The sequence below is a fragment of the Rhodnius prolixus genome, unplaced genomic scaffold (assembly GCF_049639745.1).
Source record: "Rhodnius prolixus isolate KJV_2025 unplaced genomic scaffold, Rpr scaffold_8, whole genome shotgun sequence".
NCBI lineage: Eukaryota > Metazoa > Arthropoda > Insecta > Hemiptera > Reduviidae > Rhodnius > Rhodnius prolixus.
Window position 1 is genome coordinate 7,266,688 of NW_027411593.1, and position 20,648 is coordinate 7,287,335.

Below are 20,648 nucleotides of genomic sequence, written 5' to 3' on the forward strand. Positions count from 1 at the left end.
TTTAATAACCAATTTTCGACCTAACAAAAATGAACAAATTTAGTTTTGCCAAATCAAATTAATGGCCCCCTCGTATAAATACTATTTAAATCTTTTGAATTCGAAACATTCTTTACACACTCAAAAATACTGTTCACGATATTAAACGCTATTTTTTGAATTAATTTTACTCAATTCTACAAAAATGTGAAATATTTTTTTTTATATAAATAATCAGTAATATCTACTACACACAGTGTAACCTTCCTCACTTAGTCGACATCTGTAGTTGTGTAGTGTGCGTATATTGTGTGCGTGTGAGTGTTCTGTTATGATGCCTAAACTCTTCAGCTACTGATAATTATCTTCTGGTGATGGATGTAATCCGGAACTGGTCAGAAAAAATAGAATATGTCTGCTATGATGGATTTAATCAACGACTATCATATTGTGAGTACTATCTTATTAATTTATTTAGTGCATGTTTTTAATTAATCTCTGAATTTATTCATGGTACTTTACTCGTTATCTTATTCGCTTGTATAGGAACAGTAGTTTCAGTTTCAGTTCGTGAATATATTTTCTCCGAAGTTAGTCTTACAACGTCTTACAGTAATGTTACAATAATTTCGCTGAGTCTTGTCCGTTTATATAAATATTGTAGAAAATAATTGTTCTTGCCTTTTTTTTGAGCTTTACTATTCAAATTCCTTCTTTTTACATAGTTTTATGAGACTGTTCAACTCTTTTGTAAACATTCAAAGTAACACTGTGAAATATTTTCTTACAAATCAAAACCAGCCCCAATACTTCAGTCCTTAGTTCAGAAGACTAACTTCAAATGAATAATTTTTCTTTTAATTATATCTAAGCTATCTATAGCTGAATGTTACTTCAGTTTCTTGAGCTCCTAGTACTTCATCCCTTCGCTGAGTGTGGGTCCTTTTAACATGTAAGCTTCTTATGTCTAGTGTTTGCTTATTATAGTTAAGTAGATATTGAACCATTCATCATGATATTCGACTCCTAGGATGTCTCTTTTTTTGTCCCCTTTGTTTAAGTTTTTAAGGTTTTTCTTTGTTTAACTTTTCTTTAAACATTATGTATCTTCTCATTTATATTATGTTTCTCTTTCTGAGCCTGGAATTGGGAATGAATTCTTTCTTTGTTGCCAAGTTCCAAGTAAAGGAGCATTTTTTTTGTGATCAGCTTGTATTGATATTATTCACATATTATATCCAAGAAACGTAGATTTTTAAAATAAAATAAATTCGTTATGTCTTGAGAAAAGCAAGCAGTTTGTAAATTCATATTAAATGAACTTTGAAAATGAACTCGAGCTGGAAAAAAAAGTAGAAAGTTACTAATTAAATATAACATTTTAATAAACGCAGTTTAGAGATTTGTGTACGTTCTAGACTATATTTATCTCTGATTCAGCGGCCTAGATCGTAACTGTGTAAATGACCCAACTTAATTTAATAATAATAAAAAAAAATACTCATCTAGTGTGAACACATAAAGAATGTATTTCATTCTTATTTGCATCATAGTTTTTAAAACCTTACATCATAAGAAAAATATGCTTCCCTTTAATTATTGAATTATGTGTATTTAATGTAACCATTAAGAATTAAATTTTTCACCTCCTTGGGAAGCATGCAGCCCTTATTGTTTTAAAAGAGTGAATGGTCATTAACCAGGTTGATGAAGTCTTCCTTTCTTTTTACTAAGTTGATACAAACTTCGCTTCTCTTTTCGCTAAACCAATAAGTTAGGAGAAACTCGTAGGTACCAACTTTGAGAAAATCTTAAAAATGTGAAATACTTGTTGTAAAGTGTATTTCTAGTTGAATTTATTTCAAACATGATATTTTAACATTTATTTGATCTCTCTAATATTTCATGTGTTAGGTTAAGGATTACTCATTTCTTAGATATTAAAGAAAAAGTTTAAAAACTAGGACCTTCCTAGAAGTGATATATATTAATAGACTTTTCCACAAAAATAATTTCGATAGTTTGTTCGCCCAACCGTTTGATAATTATTTAATCAATTGTGACTAAAGTTGTACTTATACTTGTTGAGAAATAGTTTGCTATTTTACTGTCCTTTTTAAAGATGTTTCTACTTGATCATCTTTATTCCTTCATGACAAGAATTAGATAAGCAGAATGTTTCGTAATACATTGAAATTGCTAGTTGATTGATTATATTAAATTGATTATCTCTTTTCCAAAACTCGTTAAGTTAGGCAAATTATTGGTTCTTCTCTTAGGATGATTCGCTTACTAAATGAGATTTTTTTTTAAACTCGGTACGTTGTTTAACAATATTGTAGTATAACAATATTTTCTAATGAGAAATCTAATGAGTGCTTAAGGGCATTTTAATAAAATATAGTTTTAAAATTTAAATTAATTGAATTTTCCTTAACTAAAAATATCGATGGTTTGTCCTCCAACCCTTCGATAATTATTCAATCAATTGTAAAGGCTAAAGTTGTTCTTTTAACTTGTTGAGAAATAGCCAGCTTATTTACTTACTGTCCTTTTTAAAGTTGTTTCTACTTTAACAACTTTATCCATTCGTTTATGACAAGATTTGGATGAGGAATGTCTCATAATAAATTGATATTGCTGTTAGATTGATTGAATATTTTTTTGATGAATTGATTTGTCTTTTTTCCAAAACTAATTTTTCACAATTAAGATTGGAAAATTATTTTTCTTCTCTCAGGTTGATTCAAATAGTAAATGAGATTCTCAGGGTAAGATATTCTTTTAGGATAAGGTTAGTTATAGGGGGTCCCTCAAGTGATATTTTAATTAAATATTCAATTTAAATTTTAAATATTATTGACAAGATTAAGCCGTTGATAAAATTACAGATTCGATAGAATGTGAAATACTCAACTACTTTACTAATTGTTTAGTTTTGTGAAAACTTTGCACCAAAATACTATTAGATTTTCTCTGAACTTAGTAATTTACACATTTTCCTCATTGATCTGTAATTTTTGTAGTAATTTGTTTCGGGAAATTCATTTCAATGCATTTCTGTTGTTCAGAAGGGTCTTTTTAGTGTAAATTAGTATTTTGAAAACTGAAAAATGTTACTAAGAATGAATTGTGTTTTAAATTCGAGGATAGATTAAGAGTTTAGATTACAGCATAAGATTTTTTTAAAATTATTAGTTTGTTAAACGTGTGAAATCAATAAAAACGTGTAAAAAAATTAAACTACTTTATTTTTTAACTTTTAACTGATTCTATCCAGGCATCTTTATGGTTATTCAAACAATATTGATTTATTAAACTAAAGAAAGATTTTCAAATAATGAACTTGACATTTTCTTATTTATAACGTAGTCACTTAACTTCTATAGGATGAAAAATTAATGCCAGTTTCAGTCATTATAAACTTAATTCTGCCGAGGTTTCGACCTAGGGACTAAGTCATCTTCAGGGCTAATTTACAATATATGTACTGTTTTTACATCATTAGAGGGTTGGTGTGTCTTCTGTCTTGTCTGTTCGTGGACCCTTTAATGATGTAAAAAACAGTACATTGTCAATCAGCCCTGAAGATGACTTAGTCCCTCGGTCGAAAGCTCGGCATAATAAAGTTTATCATGACTGAAACTGGCATTAATTTTTCATCCTATTGAAACTATGATTCAGTCACCTAAAATAATGAACAGTAAAAAACAGTAAACTTCTATAGTTTTTGGTAATTGATCGCAGCATGTTCAAAGTGAAATCGTGTATCAAAAAAAGACTTATTTTTTTTAACTATTTGTCGAATAAATAACTTTTTCTAGCTACTTAAAAATATCACCTTTTGTGAGACGTATGTAAAATAATATTAGCTTAAAGTATCAAGTTATTTTTTTCACTTCAAAGTAAAATACAGTTAATAATAAACTCTGTATAGTTCCTTGTATTTAAATCAAGTTTGAATTTAAATTTGGAATGAGAAATACAGAATAAACATGGATAGAATTTAAAACACGTGCATAAATAATTAGCAGCACCTGATTAAAACTAAATTTTATAAAGAAAACAAAATTGGATATCCTTATTAAATTCAGGATTTACCATTTGTTTTGTTGGCAAGTAGAATTAGTGTGGCTAGACGCCGTGCCACCACACTATAGCCTAAGTGACCAAGATATTAATGAGCCAATTGCTGTATGTTATTGTCTTACAAAGAGCCAATTGGAGCCAGTTTTATAACATTGTTCTTCGCTGTTGCCTCTATTTAAATTTACATTTATTAGATAAATTAGAGCAAGAGGCTCTTTAATTTTTCATTGTTTTGTAAGTTAATTAATTTTTTTGTATTAGTTTCTCCTTGTTATTGCTCGTTGAAGGAGTTAAATTTAAGTTAAGGAGGGGGGACAGTAAACATGTTTTGAGTTGTCCTGAATGCGGAAAAAAGTATCTTTAGCGAATGTTCTTCACTCACTACTGTAAGTACGACAAAAAAGGGACATCCGGAAAGGGTTATAAATTTACATTAAATGGATCTTTCGACATTATTTTTTTGGTAAACCAAAAAGTGATTAGCTTTTTTAAACTGAATCGGTTATGCCAGTTATTGGGAATAATTTGTTGTGGTTTAGCAAGCATGTTACTCTTTTAATGGACAGTGTAGGTTCCAGATTTGACTATGTTCTTTGCGTGACTGTATTTATGTGGTTCAGTGTAATGACTGCTTCAGGAGCAGGATGGCGCATTGTTATTTCTCAACTATACTCTTAGTCAAAGTCGATTTTATTGTGTCCTACTTCGTTCTTCTTAGGCATTAAATGATTGACAGCTTTACTAATAACAGTTCTTGTAGTTTCTCGTTTAATATCGTAAATTTTAATTGTTGATTTCGGCCGTTATTTCTTTTCAACATATTTCTCTTAGTTTTACAAAAAAATTTTAATCCATTTTAATGCCAATTAAATCAGTTAATTGGTTAAAATTTACCAATGAAAATAAGAAAAAGTATTTCTATTAAAATGGATTTCAAGTTTAAGTTTTTCTTTGAAGCACCACCTTAATTTTTTTATTTTTAGATTGTAAAATTTTAAGTAAAGTTTATCGTACAACCGGAAGTCTTAAGTTTTCAGGAAACTGGGTTTACTGGAAAATAGTTCTGATTTTATAATTTTCCGAAATTATTGATTGCACCGAATTATAACCCATCATTTTTATTGGTTTGAATCCATCATTCTCATACATTGATGTTTAAAGTAAGTAGTAAAATTTAAATAATTTAAGGAGTGATAATTGTTATTTGTTTTCCCCCCTCTACAAAAGCTTTCCTATAATTAGGAAATCTCATTAAAAGTCGCCGTTAATATGTCCTGTAAACATCATTGTACTAGACCAGGAGTCGGCAACCCGCATGCGGCTCTTTTATCCAAATTTTGTTGCTCTTCAGCCTGTCCAAAATAAATTGTATATTTCAATTTAAATGAAAATTTCATTTATTAAAGTAAAGATATTTTTTCAAAAAGAATTTTAAATGTGATAGGTTTAAAATTGAATAGAATTATATTAAAATACAGTACGTAATATATAGGACTGAGGCCATTTTCATTCAAACACAGGTTTAGTTATTATTTATTTCTTTATTTACTTTGCAATATGTGAAAATAAATATATAAAATTGTCAAAGTTGGATGTTTTTCAACGTTACGCTTTTCCGTGCAGTTTTTGACGATCAACCCTTTTACCAATGTCCTACCGGACTGTTGTAAAACATTTAAATGTTATTGAATATCATAAAATCATAATTTGTGAAAATACAAATGATCTACAGAGTTCTTTACACTGTATCATCCTTGCGGCTCTTGGTAAGATTTATTAAAATTATTTAAGAAGAAATATGGCTTTCTACTTAAAATAGGTTGCCGACCCCTGTACTAGACCAGTGATTCTCAACCTTTTTTTTTGGGGGGGGGGGGGTTGCGGCACACTTTTAACAAATTCAAAATTTGGCGGTACACTAACAATAAGAGAAGTTTAAAAGTATTTCACTTATCCATAACTACACTGTGTAAAATAGTTTGTTTATTTTCAGTATAAAATAATATGTACTACAAAAACGAACAGTATATGTTTATTAAGGGATTAATTACAAGTTAACAATAAGAATACTTTTAATGAGAAATTTGAGCTTGATGTTTTTGTTTTTTTTATAATTACAGTTTATATTTGGTCGTATAAATGATAATGCTACTCTCATATCGTCTTCTACATTTAGATATACTTACAATTTTTATTGAATGCATTTCTAAAAATTTGGCGGCACTCTTCAAAACTTTGGCGGCACACAAAAGTGCCGCGGCAAAGTTGGTTGAGGATGATTATACTAGCCCCTCTTCTCCGACGAGGCACTCCCATAATATTATCAAACTGAATACACGTTTTAATCCGAAGAATCAAATTCAAATGATATGCGCTTTTTTTTTTTGAAATTAAACTACTATTAGTAGTTTCCGTTGAAGCAAATTCTTGATTTTATTTTATTTTTGGGTTTCAATAGTAAGTTATAGTCGTCGTCCCTCCTCTGTTTTGTTAATAAATTGGTGAATGATTCAAGTTAGTCTGCAAGAGGGGGCGGCGGAATCATAAACACTTGAATTATTTTTACCCTGTAGCTGAGATGGTGGGGTGGCTCCTGCTAGAGACTGCGCTTCAACGGATATAGTGGCTCTGTTTGTCTAGTTCAGATTTTGGAGGAGTAGCGGTTAGAACTGAAAGAGGGAGGTTTAGTTTTGGTTATTTATTTATTTTGGAGAAAAAAAAGGAGGGAACCTCTCTTTCAGTTTTATACCTCTAAGTTGAATAAATGGCCTAGATTTAGTTACTGAAGCGGGTAGTCAAGGGAAAAGAACAGAAAAAAGGCTCAGAATTGGACTGGGGGACCCAAACAATTGATACCATGAGTTCGGATTCTGTGCCTTGGCGGTAAGTCTTCAAATCACAAATATAGTTATTAATTTTTGATTTTCTTTAAAAAAAATTGTTCTTCAACTTCTTTTTTCTTTTTTTTTAAAGACTCTTTAGACATTTTCACTGCCATACCATGTAAACTGTCTAACCAATAGCATCACATTTTCCCATAACCTTCAAAACTGAACAGACCTATATTAGGATCTGATATATGAAACAGGGGATTCTTAGTAGAGTAATGTTCTAAAATTGGCAAATGAAACAGCTGTAGCTAAAATAAAGGCACCTTATAATTTGAACTTTAAATTTTTATTATGTATTGTATTATATTTTTTAGCAGAACATTCTATTTCATTAAAAGAATGTTCAACAAACATTAAAAGTTCTTTTAAAGAAATCTTTTATTTAAGAACTTAAAAAAAAAAAAATAAAAAAAAAAAAAAATAAAGACATTGCTCAAGTCTGAAACATCGAAGTTTTAAATCTGGATTGACCTTAGTTAAGCTAAAAATGTCATTAATGTTCTATGAGTCATTTGTAGAATTGCATTTTATACTTACCTTACATACCAGAGACGGTTCAATACATTGACAATGAACTAAATCAAGTATTGCAATACTGTTTTGAAATTTATATATCTACACGAGGGTCGTTTGAAAAGTCCGTGCAAAAATAAAAACTACTTAATTTTTTGGGGTAAACCTTTTTTATTTTTCAACATAGTCTCCTTTTAGGCTTATACACTTCGTCCAACGCTGCTCTAGTTTGTGGATCCCTTCCGAATAATAGGATTTGTCCAAGTCTGAAAAATAGCCATTCGTTTCTGCAATCACCTCCTCGTTTGAATAAAATCTTTTTCCCGCCAGCCATTTCTTCATATTGGGGAACAAATAGTAGTCCGAGGGAGCCAAGTCTGGAGAATAGGTGGGGGATGTGAAACGAGTTGGAACCCTATTTCCATTAATTTTGCGACCACAACTGCTGAGGTGTGAGCTGGTGCGTTGCCGTGATGGAAAAGGACTTTTTTGGTGGGCCAATCGTGGGCGTTTTTCTTGCAGCTCGGTTTTCAAACGGTCCAATAACGATGAATAATATGCATTCTGTAATAGTTTTACCCTTTTCCAGATAGTCGATGAGGATTATTCCTTGCGAATCCCAAAAGACAGTCGCCATAATCTTTCCGGCCGAAGGAACGGTCTTCGCCTTTTTTGGCGCAGATTCCCCCCTTGGTAACCCATTGTTTAGATTGTTCTTCGGTCTCAGGAGTGTAGTGATGTATCCATGTTTCATCCACATTGACGAAACGACGCTTAAAGTCCTGCGGATTCTTCTGGAACAGCTGCAAACCGTCCTTGCCAACACTTCACACGATTTCGTTTTTGGTCAAGCGTGAGCAATCGCGGCACCCATCTTGCGGATAGCTTTTTCATGGTCCAAATGTTGATGCAAAATATTATGTACCCGTTCATTCGAGATGCCCACAGCACTAGCAATCTCACGCAGCTTCACTCTTCTGTCATCCATCACCATATCATGGATTTTATCAATGATTTCTGGAGTAGTAACCTCAACAGGGCGTCCAGAACGTTCAGCGTCACTTGTGCCCATATGGCCACTCCGAAAATTTTGAAACCACTTATAAACTGTTCTAATCGAAGGTGCAGAGTCACCATAATGTTTATCAAGCTTCTCTTTAGTCTCCTGAGGCGTTTTGCCTTTCATAAAGTTAGTGTTTAATCAACACACGAAATTCTTTTTCGTCCATTTTTTGAAAATCACTCGACTTCCTCGATTCAAACGAATGCCAAACACAAAGAAATAGACCGATCTGGCTGAAACTTGGTGTGTGTTCTTCCAAGAGATGCTACTAACTAAACATAACCTCGATACGCACCAGTAGTGCTATCTCTCTGACTTTGCACGGACTTTTCAAACGACCCTCGTATATTTCTTTCTCCTGATAACAGTGAATCATTAGATTTTTGTTACAATTTCGAAATTTGAGGTTCGAGTACATGTTTGAGGCTTTTTACTTTTTATATATGGGGTACAACTACCTTTTTTTTTTGTATTCATTCTAAGCCAAGTTACCTAATTGTAGGTCTATCATATTTTTATGAGGCTGATATGTTTAGTTAATGGTATCTCCAAATATTTTGAGGTATATTCTTTATTTTTAAAAAAAATGGAGACAGTTTCCACGAGTTATTCTAAATGATTTCATCTAAATCATTTTGCATGTTTCTGGTGCATTATTGTTATTTTATTTTTAGAGCAGTTGAACTCCTGATTCTTTGTTAGCGCTACTTCAGTCTGCATTGTGCAGTCTTGTACTCTTCTTATTGTTTCTGATATTGCTGATTATAAAGGAAACCACTTGCCCCACAATTGCCTCTGGTATTTACTGCAACGATCTTTTTGTGTTTTCTGCAATTTATTGATTTTGTAATCATTAAGGTTTTTCTTTCAGTTCGTTATGTTAACTAAACATTTATGTTTTATGGGAAATTTCTTTGCAAAGCAAACTTTGGAGGATGAAGTTCGCAAATGGCGTCATGATTCTGTTGAGATTGTTTTAATTCTTCATTGATTGGCATTTTAGTTATCGTACAATAATTTTTAACCCATCCATTTTTTTTTTTAACAAGAACACCAAAATTTTGAAGAAATTAATCGTTTTTGGGGCAAACTAAATTGCTGCAAGAGATTTTATTTTGACCAAATTTGAACTGTCTCTAATTTTTGGTTAACCTAAATATTTGGAGGCCCTTGAGTTCGAAAAAGTGGGTTCTCCTTCTCTCTCTCTCATTCATTTTCTCCCTCTTACACGCTGTGAAAAAGGAAGTATTCGATGTCTTTCAGAACGAAGAAGTTGTTTTCCCAAATTGATTTGTTTTGTGTGTGTGTGTGTGTGTGTGTCTTTCCTCAATACGCAGTAATTTCCTTCTTTCTTTTTTTAAAATAAAAGAAAAAAAGGAAAATCTCAGTATTTCAAATTCGATATTTCGCTTACGGCGGTTCTTTGCGCCCGACTATGACGTTTTGGTCAAAACTAGTCTACCGTAAACTTATCACTTTAAATCGATTTTTGAGTTCCTATAAAAGATAACATTTCCAAATGTTCTATTTAATATAAAGAGCGTATTCTCTTTTTTCTATGTTTACTTTTTTTTTGGCAACAACACAGATCAAATAAATTTCGAGGAAAACTTTACCAAAGTTGGGCATTTTCGAAAATTATTGTTATTGTTATTGTTATTGTTCTTCTTATTGCTGATATTGTTTAGTTCTATAATTTTTTATTCATGTTATTTTGCCAGGGAAATTCGATTAAGGGCACTTTTTGGCGGCTGAAATTGTTCTTTAAAGTACCATTTTTGTTGTTTTTACTGACTTACCATCATTATTCTTTTTTTGATTTCACTTTTTACCTTTTCAATAATTGAATAATTAAATTAAAACATGCAGTAAATACGTCTAGCTATAAGAAAATTCTATCATTAGCAATCACTTAACATTACAGTAAATGAACAACAGACCCGTTGTTTCATAAGATATTAACAAAAAAAAAATAAATGATACGATTCCTGCAGCCTCATTTTCAGACTCTTGACCCTGTGTTCTAAATCTGGAACCAAGGCTCTGTTAAGACCCTGGTGGATGATTTTCGTTCTATTAAATAGGCCAAAACTTCTATTATTATTATAATAATAATTTTTTGGTCAATGCTTAGGTGTGTCCCAAAATTAGCTACGGAAAGGAGGCTATTTTTTTTTTGAACTATTTATTCACAATGCTTACTCAAGTAAAATGAGATGGATGAGTTAGTTAGGTATTTTCTTAAATTTTTAGTTTTAAATTGTATTTATATTTTGTTTAATTACAATTTTTCCCCCAAAAATAGGTTTTAAGATGTTTCCCTAATTTTAAAATACCATACTTGCGAGTTTGTATGCTTACAATATCTCAAATAATAATTAAAAAGGTCTCAAAACTCAAACTTAATTATACCATACAAACAAATTACCAGTGTAGCCAACTTTATTAAGATTTCAGCTAAAACACCATGTTCCGGAAGTACAACTAATTGACGTGTTTGTTGTTAAAGATGTTTTTTTTGGTGGGGGGGGGGAAATGACTACTAACTAACCTATACTCAAGACTGATCTAGCTCTTCAACGTTTCTTTGACATATCTATCTAGGAGAAATCTCTATTAAGGGCACTATTTGGGTGAGGAGTGAAGCTAGACGTACCTGTAAAGTGTCCCTTTCATTGTAATATAATTGTCCTAGAAGTTAAAACCATTGAGCAGTAATGTGTGGCTAAAAAAATTCAAGTTAAAATTCTGAACTGACGGTTACTTAATAATGGAAATCTCCTTTCAAAGAATTTTCTTATTTTTTTTTACATAGATTTTCTTTAAAACGTCTCCATCAATAGATTATACTTATCATCACCAAAAATTTGTGACCCGTCCAAGACCACCTAATCGGTAGTTGGACGTTAAGCCCGGCCTGAGAAAAATAGGCGATTACTTTACTGTACAAATGTTTTCAATGAAACAGTTTTCCGGGGAAAATCTCTTATTATGGGGAGAGGTAATCATTAAGCTTTCCTCTTCAAAAAAAAAAAAAAAAAAGGAGTCAATTTCAGTATAATTTACGGTTCTGTTACTTATATAATTTTAAGTAGGGTTGAATAAATGGTTATAGTTTTGAGTTCCAAAAAATGTGGCTTGACTGGAAAAGCGAATTTGCTGAGTTTTCTCATTTTTCTGCTATTTTCATGAAAATCCATCCAGCTAACTTCCCTTTACACTTGGTATAACCTGCCAGTTTTCATTGGTTTTGATTTTGTTCGAGAAAATTGTTGGTTGTCGTTCCCTTTTTTGGATTATTATCTCAAAATTACTGATTCTCTACGTCTAAAATTCATGTTACTGTTCCATTGGTAAAGTCCCGAAATTTAATCACCCATTTATTTGTGAAAATTGTCGTTTAAGTGGAATTTATGTATTTCCATATCCAGGATATGATTTCTTTTTCTCCATTAATGGAACGGTTAATGAAGTTTTAACGATAAATGATAGGTTGTCAGATCGTTGGGTGAGTGGTAGAAAATTTGGCACTTCTCGAATGAGGCCTTTGACCCTTCGTGTCCGTCGCGTCCACTAGGGGTCGTTTACATCGTCGCAGGCCCCTAAGCTTCCTAGTTGATGATGCCAAAAAAAAATTTTTTTTGATGCTCAACTTCTCACCCTCCTCCTCTTTTAGCAATTTATAATAATTCTTTTGCAGTAATTATTCATTTTTATTTAATTATTATTCTAGTTTTCTCTTTATTTTATATAATTTTATCGGCTAATCTTTCCAGATAAAAATAGCATTGTCTAGATTATTGTTTCCTCTATTCTTTGAATCTTAGTCAACAGTTTTTCAGTTCTATATTCAAATAAACTTGATAAATCTTACTTCTTCTTTTTTCCCTAATTACTAAGTCCTTAAGTTTGTAATTAAATTTGAATAAAATAAAAAGTGAACATTAATTCGTATAGTTTTATAGTTGGCGATGGGCCGCCTGGTGGGTCTATATTAAGTTTAATTGGTCCATTGCCAAATCTTGCCAAGCCTTCCTTCCACATACACACATCTGGTCCCTTATCAATTTTAATGCATTGCGCACTTCTTTCGTAGTTAACCATTCTTGTGGTAATTGCTGTATGTTATTTAAGCTATGAATAACTTTTAAAAACGGAAGTAATTATAGTAACGTATTTGGTTTAAGACTGTATTAATCATTAAACGATCTATAAGAAAACGGAAGTAATTATAGTGACGTATTTGGTTTAAGACTGTACTGATCATTAAACGATCTATAAGAAAACGGAAGTAATTATAGTGACGTATTTGGTTTAAGACTGTACTGATCATTAAACGATCTGTAAGAAAACGGAAGTAATTATGGTGACGTATTTGGTTTAAGACTGTACTGATCATTAAACGATCTGTAAGAAAACGGAAGTAATTATGGTGTCGTATTTGGTTTAAGACTGTACTGATCATTAAACGGTCTGTAAGAAATCGGAAGTAATTATAGGTGCGACGGTAGCCGAGCGGTTTATGTATAATATGTATCGTGGTACTGGGTTCGATTCCCGGTCTTAGGTCTTGGATTTTCTTTAATGGTTAATAAAAGAAATTTACAATGTTTACTAGTCGCCTCCGTCCACGATACCTAATTTGGTAGTTGGACATAAAGCCTGCCTGAAAAAGTAGGCAATTACTTTACTTTTTTTACTTTAGTGACGTATTTGGTTTAAGACTGTACTGATCATTAAACGATCTGTAATTGACCTAATAATGTAAAGATTGTTAATATTTCTACTTTCTTAACATTTAAGTTTGATCTATTTTAATTTTTCTTAGTTTTTCCCAGAAAAAGAGTTCATATTAGGGACACTTATGGGCGGGTGGGAGGTTCCCTTTAAAGTCCTGTACCATGGTAACGCATGACCGTACACCGGACAGTTGATCGCCAAAAACTGTACGAAAAAGAAGAGTGTAACGTTTGAAAATCACCTGACTTTGAAAATGTGTACCTTTTTTCGAATAAAAGTTTAAATTCTCAAATTTTCTTTAAAATAATAGGGCACATCGTAATTGAGAAGAGAATCGCTGAAACCGTTTTTGAGAAAAACTTAAAACCACTGAAAAAACAGTTTAGCAATGTGGTACTTCCGTTTTGCCTTGGTGGTAACCAAGCCAAATATCAAATTTGATCTTCAATTTTGCAATTTTTTCGTATTTAAATTACGATGGATACACTGACAGACACACTCCAAAAATACCAAAACGGAAACACTTACGGACTCCTAAGACTTCCAAAATGGGTATTTCCGGTTTAAATTCAAAATCGAAAAGCAGCACGATTACAATAACATCTCTTATGTAAGAGAAAGTAAAAATGTTATTTATAATTTTGAAAATCGCAATTAGAAGAAGTCGTCTGGACTGTTTGACGCTATATCTTCTTGTTTGACGTCAAATAAAAATGTATTCTCCTTTTTCTTTCTTTTGAATAAACCACTTTCATCACCTCGAAATTGTAAGAAAGAAAATTAGTTACATAGTTTGTAATTGACTGAAAATTTTCAGAATTTCCAATCCCTATAATCTATTTTAACATTTAAATATATCTTATCATTTTCGTCAGCAATGATAGAGAGCAAAATAGAAATATTACGTCAAACATAATCTCTCTTTCCAACTACTGCAGAAATAGATAAAACTGAGTCAGAGTTGATGTTTTATGTATTTAAAAATAACTAATGTGAGAGACTTGCACCCCGAGATATCGATATAATCTTAAACGGAATTCCCTAATAACCTGTATTTTTTTTTTTAGTAGAATTGGGGTCAATATTCTGGCAGGTCATTCCAAGCAGGGTTTTCCAAGTTTGTAAATTTGGGATTACGAAATTAGGTGTTCAGTGGTTAATATTATCCAGTCCGAGAGACTCCAATTACCAGTTGTAAATTGTAAATTTGGGATTACGAAATTAGGTGTTCAGTGGTTAATATTATCCAGTCCGAGAGACTCCAATTACCAGTTGTAAATTGTAAATTTGGGATTACGAAATTAGGTGTTCAGTGGTTAATATTATCCAGTCCGAGAGACTCCAATTACCAGTTGTAAATTGTAAATTTGGGATAACGAAATTAGGTGTTCAGTGGTTAATATTATCCAGTCCGAGAGACTCCAATTACCAGTTGTAAATTGTAAATTTGGGATTACGAAATTAGGTGTTCAGTGGTTAATATTATCCAGTCCGAGAGACTCCAATTACCAGTTGTAAATTGTAAATTTGGGATTACGAAATTAGGTGTTCAGTGGTTAATATTATCCAGTCCGAGAGACTCCAATTACCAGTTGTAAATTGTAAATTTGGGATTACGAAATTAGGTGTTCAGTGGTTAATATTATCCAGTCCGAGAGACTCCAATTACCAGTTGTAAATTGTAAATTTGGGTTTACGAAATTAGGTGTTCAGTGGTTAATATTATCCAGTCCGAGAGACTCCAATTACCAGTTGTAAATTGTAAATTTGGGATTACGAAATTAGGTGTTCAGTGGTTAATATTATCCAGTCCGAGAGACTCCAATTATCAATTAGGTGTTGGGGGACAAGAGCGGAAAGTTCACACATTTTACTGCAGCATTTTTTTTTTTTTTCTAACAAATAAAAAGTAGCTAGACACGGGATTCGAACCGGTGATCTCTTACTTACAAATCTACACTTCTTAACCACTAGACCAACCCATGGTCATTTTATTGTATAGTGTTTTTCAGTTTGTAGCGATTTTTTTACTTCCACTTCTTCTTCGTATGCAGGAAGTATTGCAATCGTATTTCTCCAGAAATATCTGTTTTAAGGTTTTCTTTAATATGGAATACGAAGTTTGAGTACAAATTGGTCTATATGTATTACATTAAAATAAGATCCTCCATTTTATTTTATAATGAATAATGGCAGAAAATATAAAAAATGATATTTCGCTAATGTACCTCAAGGGGAAACGGAAATAAGGTTGTTTTTTCAAAATTGGTTTACGGGATGTCGGTCTTTATTGATTCGATTTTTCATTATTTTTACTTTTATTTTATATATAACTTTTAGATTTTTCTTTATAGCGACTTCCATTTTTTTTTAACTTAGTATAATAATTATTGTAAATCTGGGTTTATAACTTCTGGTCGGGGAAGTGGTTGGGTATACCTCTAACGTGCCATTACAGAATAATGTTCGTTTTTTTTTGAAATTTTTTAAAATAATGAAAGCAATTTTAATTCATTCAGAGACCCCCCTGCGACATTGTCTGCCGCAGAAATTGTTTATTTTGCAAGTTTGCCAGAAATCTGACGGTCTCCGTCCACCCCCTTCCACTACATTTCCTTATTACATCACGGACATATAAGAAGTAATGGATGCCAACCGGTTGTCTTAGCAACAAAAACATGTGCGCCAACTATATTTCCATAACAAATAAATATCGTATGTATCAGTAGCACATGCGTGTGTGGGGGAACCTTGGTTGTTGGTGCTAAATGTAAACTTGTTCTATATTTTGTACGAGTAATTAGAATGGTGTGTGCGATATATGTTGGCTCGTATGTTGGCCACACTGTTACTAGACTCTTACTTTTGTCATTTTTAACCTAAATTACCTTTGTGAGTTTCGTATACTACTTCGTATTAGTAATGCTTTTGTAGGTAATAAATTGGGATGTATGGAATATGTTACGGTTTAACATTTGCTTTCATTCATTGATACTTTCTCCTGATTTTCTTTTAATGGAAAGTGTGCCAATCAATTGTTTGTGACAAATTTTAGGAAATCGAGTTTTCTCTAAAAAGATACTATTTGGAGTTCCATGAAAAATAAAGAAATTTAAAAAAATGTAGCCTATGCCGCGCGCAGAGTGTCTAAACATTTTTTATCCCAGCAAGTAGTAGTAACCTACCAATTAGGTGTCGTGGACGAGGGAGGAAGCTCATACTTTATTATAAATAATTTTTTTTTTAACAAATAAAAGTAGTCACACGCGGAATTTGAACTGGAGATCTTCCACTTACAAAGCCACGCTCTTGACCACCCTTAAAGTTCAAACTACCTTTTTTATTTTACTACTTTTTTTTTTTTTTTTTAATGATTTAAGGCGCGTCAACATCCAAGGTTATTAGCGCCCGGAGCTTTTTCCAGTGCACTGCCGGCCTCCGGACAGTGTTATCTCGTTACAGACAACACTGTCCATCACCGGACAGTGAGCTGTAAGAAGCTCCTAGGAAGAGAAAATCTAAGGGTCAGCTGCTGGATTCGAACCCGGGACCTCCGCGTGGGAGTCCAGTATGCTAACCTCATAGCTAATCCCTTCCCTTTTTTATTTTACTACTATTGTCGCTTTTGATATTGAAGATTTCATCTCCCGGAAGAGGACTTTGCTATATTGCTCAGTTTTTTTTTTTTATTGCGATTTTATCGTCAATAGCTCTATCGATATTCTCTGAACTTCCTGTATGGCGGTTTTTTTTTCTAAACGTTTTTCACTTTCATTTGCTAATATTTCCTAGAAAAAATAATCTTTTAAGAGTTTCTGCGAGAACTGCAAACATAGGCATCCCACTAAAGTATCACATCCCAATTTTACAGGTCAGGGATGGATTGAATAATCGGAGAAAGTCATAAGGATAATCGAGTCCAATGAAGTTTTGCTCAAGATTAGGATGGGACTTCCCAGGTGTATTCAGTGTGACAAGCATTGGTAGGGTGCTAGGGTTGGGGCAATCATAGAGATCCTAGGTGATTACCAGGTTTCTCAAATCATTGGAAATTTAGTTAGATCTACAGTGCTGGATAATATTCGGTCGTAGCACGCATGATTAGCGTATCCCTGACAGGTTTCGAAATTTAATCCATCATCAGAGGTAGATTAATAACTTTGGTTAAGCTGTAAGGATGGCAGGAATATAGAGTACTGATCCATCCATTAGTTGTAGTAAATAGTTGTATATAGTAGAGGGATGAATGTATGAAGCGAATGTATTTATAAGTAAGAATGGAGAGTGAGTGATATTGTAGTGATAAGCACCTAGACGATGCTGGCTGTATGGCGGAAGCCAATGCCGAAAAAAAAAAGAAAAGCAAAGATTTGATTACTAGAAGCGCGAAACAGAAAAATAAGTGAACATCCTCTACTCCAAGCTTATTAAATCTACCTCTGATAGTGGATGTAAGTCCTAAAACCGAGAGACACAATAAAGATGCGTGCTACGACCGGATAAAATCAACGGCCCATATTTGCCGAAAATTGTATACCTCTGCCCAACATCAGTATCAAAATGGATTACAACATTAAGCTCTCTCCGATTTTCTCTCTTTTTCTTGCACACTTACGGGCGCAAACTGCGCACAATCAGGAAAACATTTCTAAACTTGTATTTCCGTTAAAAATTTACGTAAATTTGGAAAAGATTCTTCCTCTTGTTATTGGGTTTGTGAAATTTCAAATAGTTCTGCTGAAAAGTATTCTGGCGCAGACATATTGGTCCAGCAACATAAAACTTAACCCCTTCTGAACCTTCTCAATATAAGTTTATGTGTCACACACATTTTGTATGCTTAGTAAAATCTCATTTTACCAAGAAAATTAGTCAATTTTAATTTTAAAGCTTCTAATCACAGAGAGAGTAAATTTTTTGAGATTAGAACGTTCAAATATTCTAAATTATAATAATAAATAATTAAAATTTAATACTAAATATTAATTTCCGCCTTCTTAAGAACCTAGAAAGAAAAAAGAAGCTGTAATTAGTAAGTATCTGTCTACCATGTTGGCTTAATTCCAGTTTTAGTGAATTTAAATTTATCCCAATCTATTTAATGTGGGATCCCGTTGGGAAAATAATTACTTGCACTTTACACCTGTATGTTTCATGTAAGAACTATAAATTGTGGGGAGTCCCGTTTTGGCGAAACATTTGTTGTTTTAAAACTAGCTTTCCGGGTTGTGTGATATTGCTACCGTTAGTGTTCAACATTGTGCCATTATACGATATGAGCGATCTAAAAATAATGTTTCCTTATTTTCAACACTCTGTTACCATTAATCTGTTTTTGTTAAACATGGAAACTCTATTCTCAGAGAAGTTTGTAATCATATAGAGTATTTGATGTATTGTTTTACAAGATTGGCGGGATGTTGGTCTAGTGGTTATGAAGCATGGCTTTGTAAGAGAGAGATAGATCGCCAGTTCGAATCCTGCATTCAGCTACTTTTTATCTAGAAAAAATGTTAATAGTAAAGTTAGTACTTCCGCTCTCCCCTACGACACCTAATTTGGCAACTACCAAATTCAGGTGTTAAGCCCCTGCCTGAAAAACAAGTGAGCGATTACTTCACTTTTCTTTATAAGTAGCCTAGATAATTACAGGAAATTCAGAGTCTGCATTTGGCTGATTCTAAGATTCGAACGTTAATGGAATATATACTCGTACAGGGTGAACCAGAAAATATTGTCCATAGGCCTACTGTGTGTAGTACATCTAAAGTGGAGTTCGATGACGTATTGGCCAACTTCATATTTTCCACTGTTCTTGAGTGACGTCAATTTAATTTTTTTTCTGAAATCATTACTTTTTTACAATAAAAAAGTTATTACTCAGAAAGTTTTAGTCCGAATTCGTTTCTGATGACACGGTTAGAAAGACAGATACATTTTCTAAAAATTGATACCATTTCGAAGCATAAGTTATACTCCAAACAGCCTCAATCTTCCTCCGGATGCTGGAAAAATAAAAGTAATAGAAATTTTTAAGAAAACTCATTGAGTAATAACATTTTCATTGGAAAAAAGTAATGATTTTAGAAAAAAAAATTAAATTGACGTCACTCAAGAACAGTGGAAAATATGAAGTTGGCCAATATGTCATTGAACTCCACTTTAGATGTACGTACTACGCACAGTAGGCCTATGGACATTACTTACTGGTGCACCCTGTAGACTAGTACTGCAATACATCTTAGCTGTGCGGGTCTAACCTATAACCGCTATTGTGGACGGAGGCGATTAGCTAACTATACTTTACTGTGAATTTATCATTATAAACCATTGGGAATATAGACTAGTACCGCAATACATCTTAGCTATGGGGGTCTTGCCTATAACCACTCGGCTATCGTGGCGATTAGCTAAATATACTTTATTATAAATTTCTCATATAAACCATTGAGAATATAGACTAGTACCGCAATACATCTTAGCTGTGCTGGTCTAGTCTTCAACCGGTCGGCTACCGTGGCACTTCGTAAAATGTTATTTCCCGTTTAAGGGATTTTTAATTTCTCAGTTAAAACACTATTTTGGATTTAAGGGGACGCTCAAAACGGATTTAGATTCCTGTTAGAACTCGAATTTCTAAAAACTGTAAAATCGGACTTCCTCTTGCTCAGAGAAAGAAAACAATTTAGGTTTTCCTTAGTAAAACACTCGTACAATGACTTCTTGCCCTATTTGTACTTTAATTATTCTCTAAAAAAACTCCAAATTCAGTTTACGAACATTAATTAATTATCTAGTCGTATTTACTGTTTCCTTTTTGTTAATTTAAGAAAGCTACAATCTAATTGGGCCGTTATTAGGAAGTTTGGGAGTGAGGCCAGTGGTTTTTCCCCTCAGTCAGATGTGTAACACTTTTGAAACTAGAGCTGTTCAGAATTAGTTCAGTCAGCATTTACTAGGTCTCGCTGTTAGATCAACTTCCGCCTACGCCAATGGACGCGTCATATCTCAATTTCTTTCTATGAATAAAAAAATTTCACAATAAGTCGTGATGATTAGAAAGAAGTGGTGGGTGGGGGAAAGCGTGGTTTTTAGGAGGTGGGGGAAGCTTGCCTCGTGGGGACAATTCCAAAATTTATTAGTTTTGGATCTGACCGCCTAGGGCGCGACCTAGTCAACTGTTGGCATGACCTGTTACTTTTGAAAAAGATATATATTAGTCGTATTTATATAATAGACTAGAGACGCACAAGAGAACGGCACTATTTTTAAAACTAAAGATTAAATTTAGTTTTATGATAAAAATATACTTTTACAAATCTCTACAAATACAAATGCTTCTTATTTCGTCGGTTACAAAAAAATATATCTTC

The 20,648-nt window shown here is 32.7% G+C and overlaps 1 protein-coding gene across 3 annotated transcripts in view; it reads left to right on the top strand.

Moving 5' to 3' along the window:
• LOC141450788 (uncharacterized) overlaps positions 1-20,648 on the top strand; it is a 136,050-nt gene that overhangs the window by 50,430 nt on the left and 64,972 nt on the right. The window lies entirely within an intron of this gene.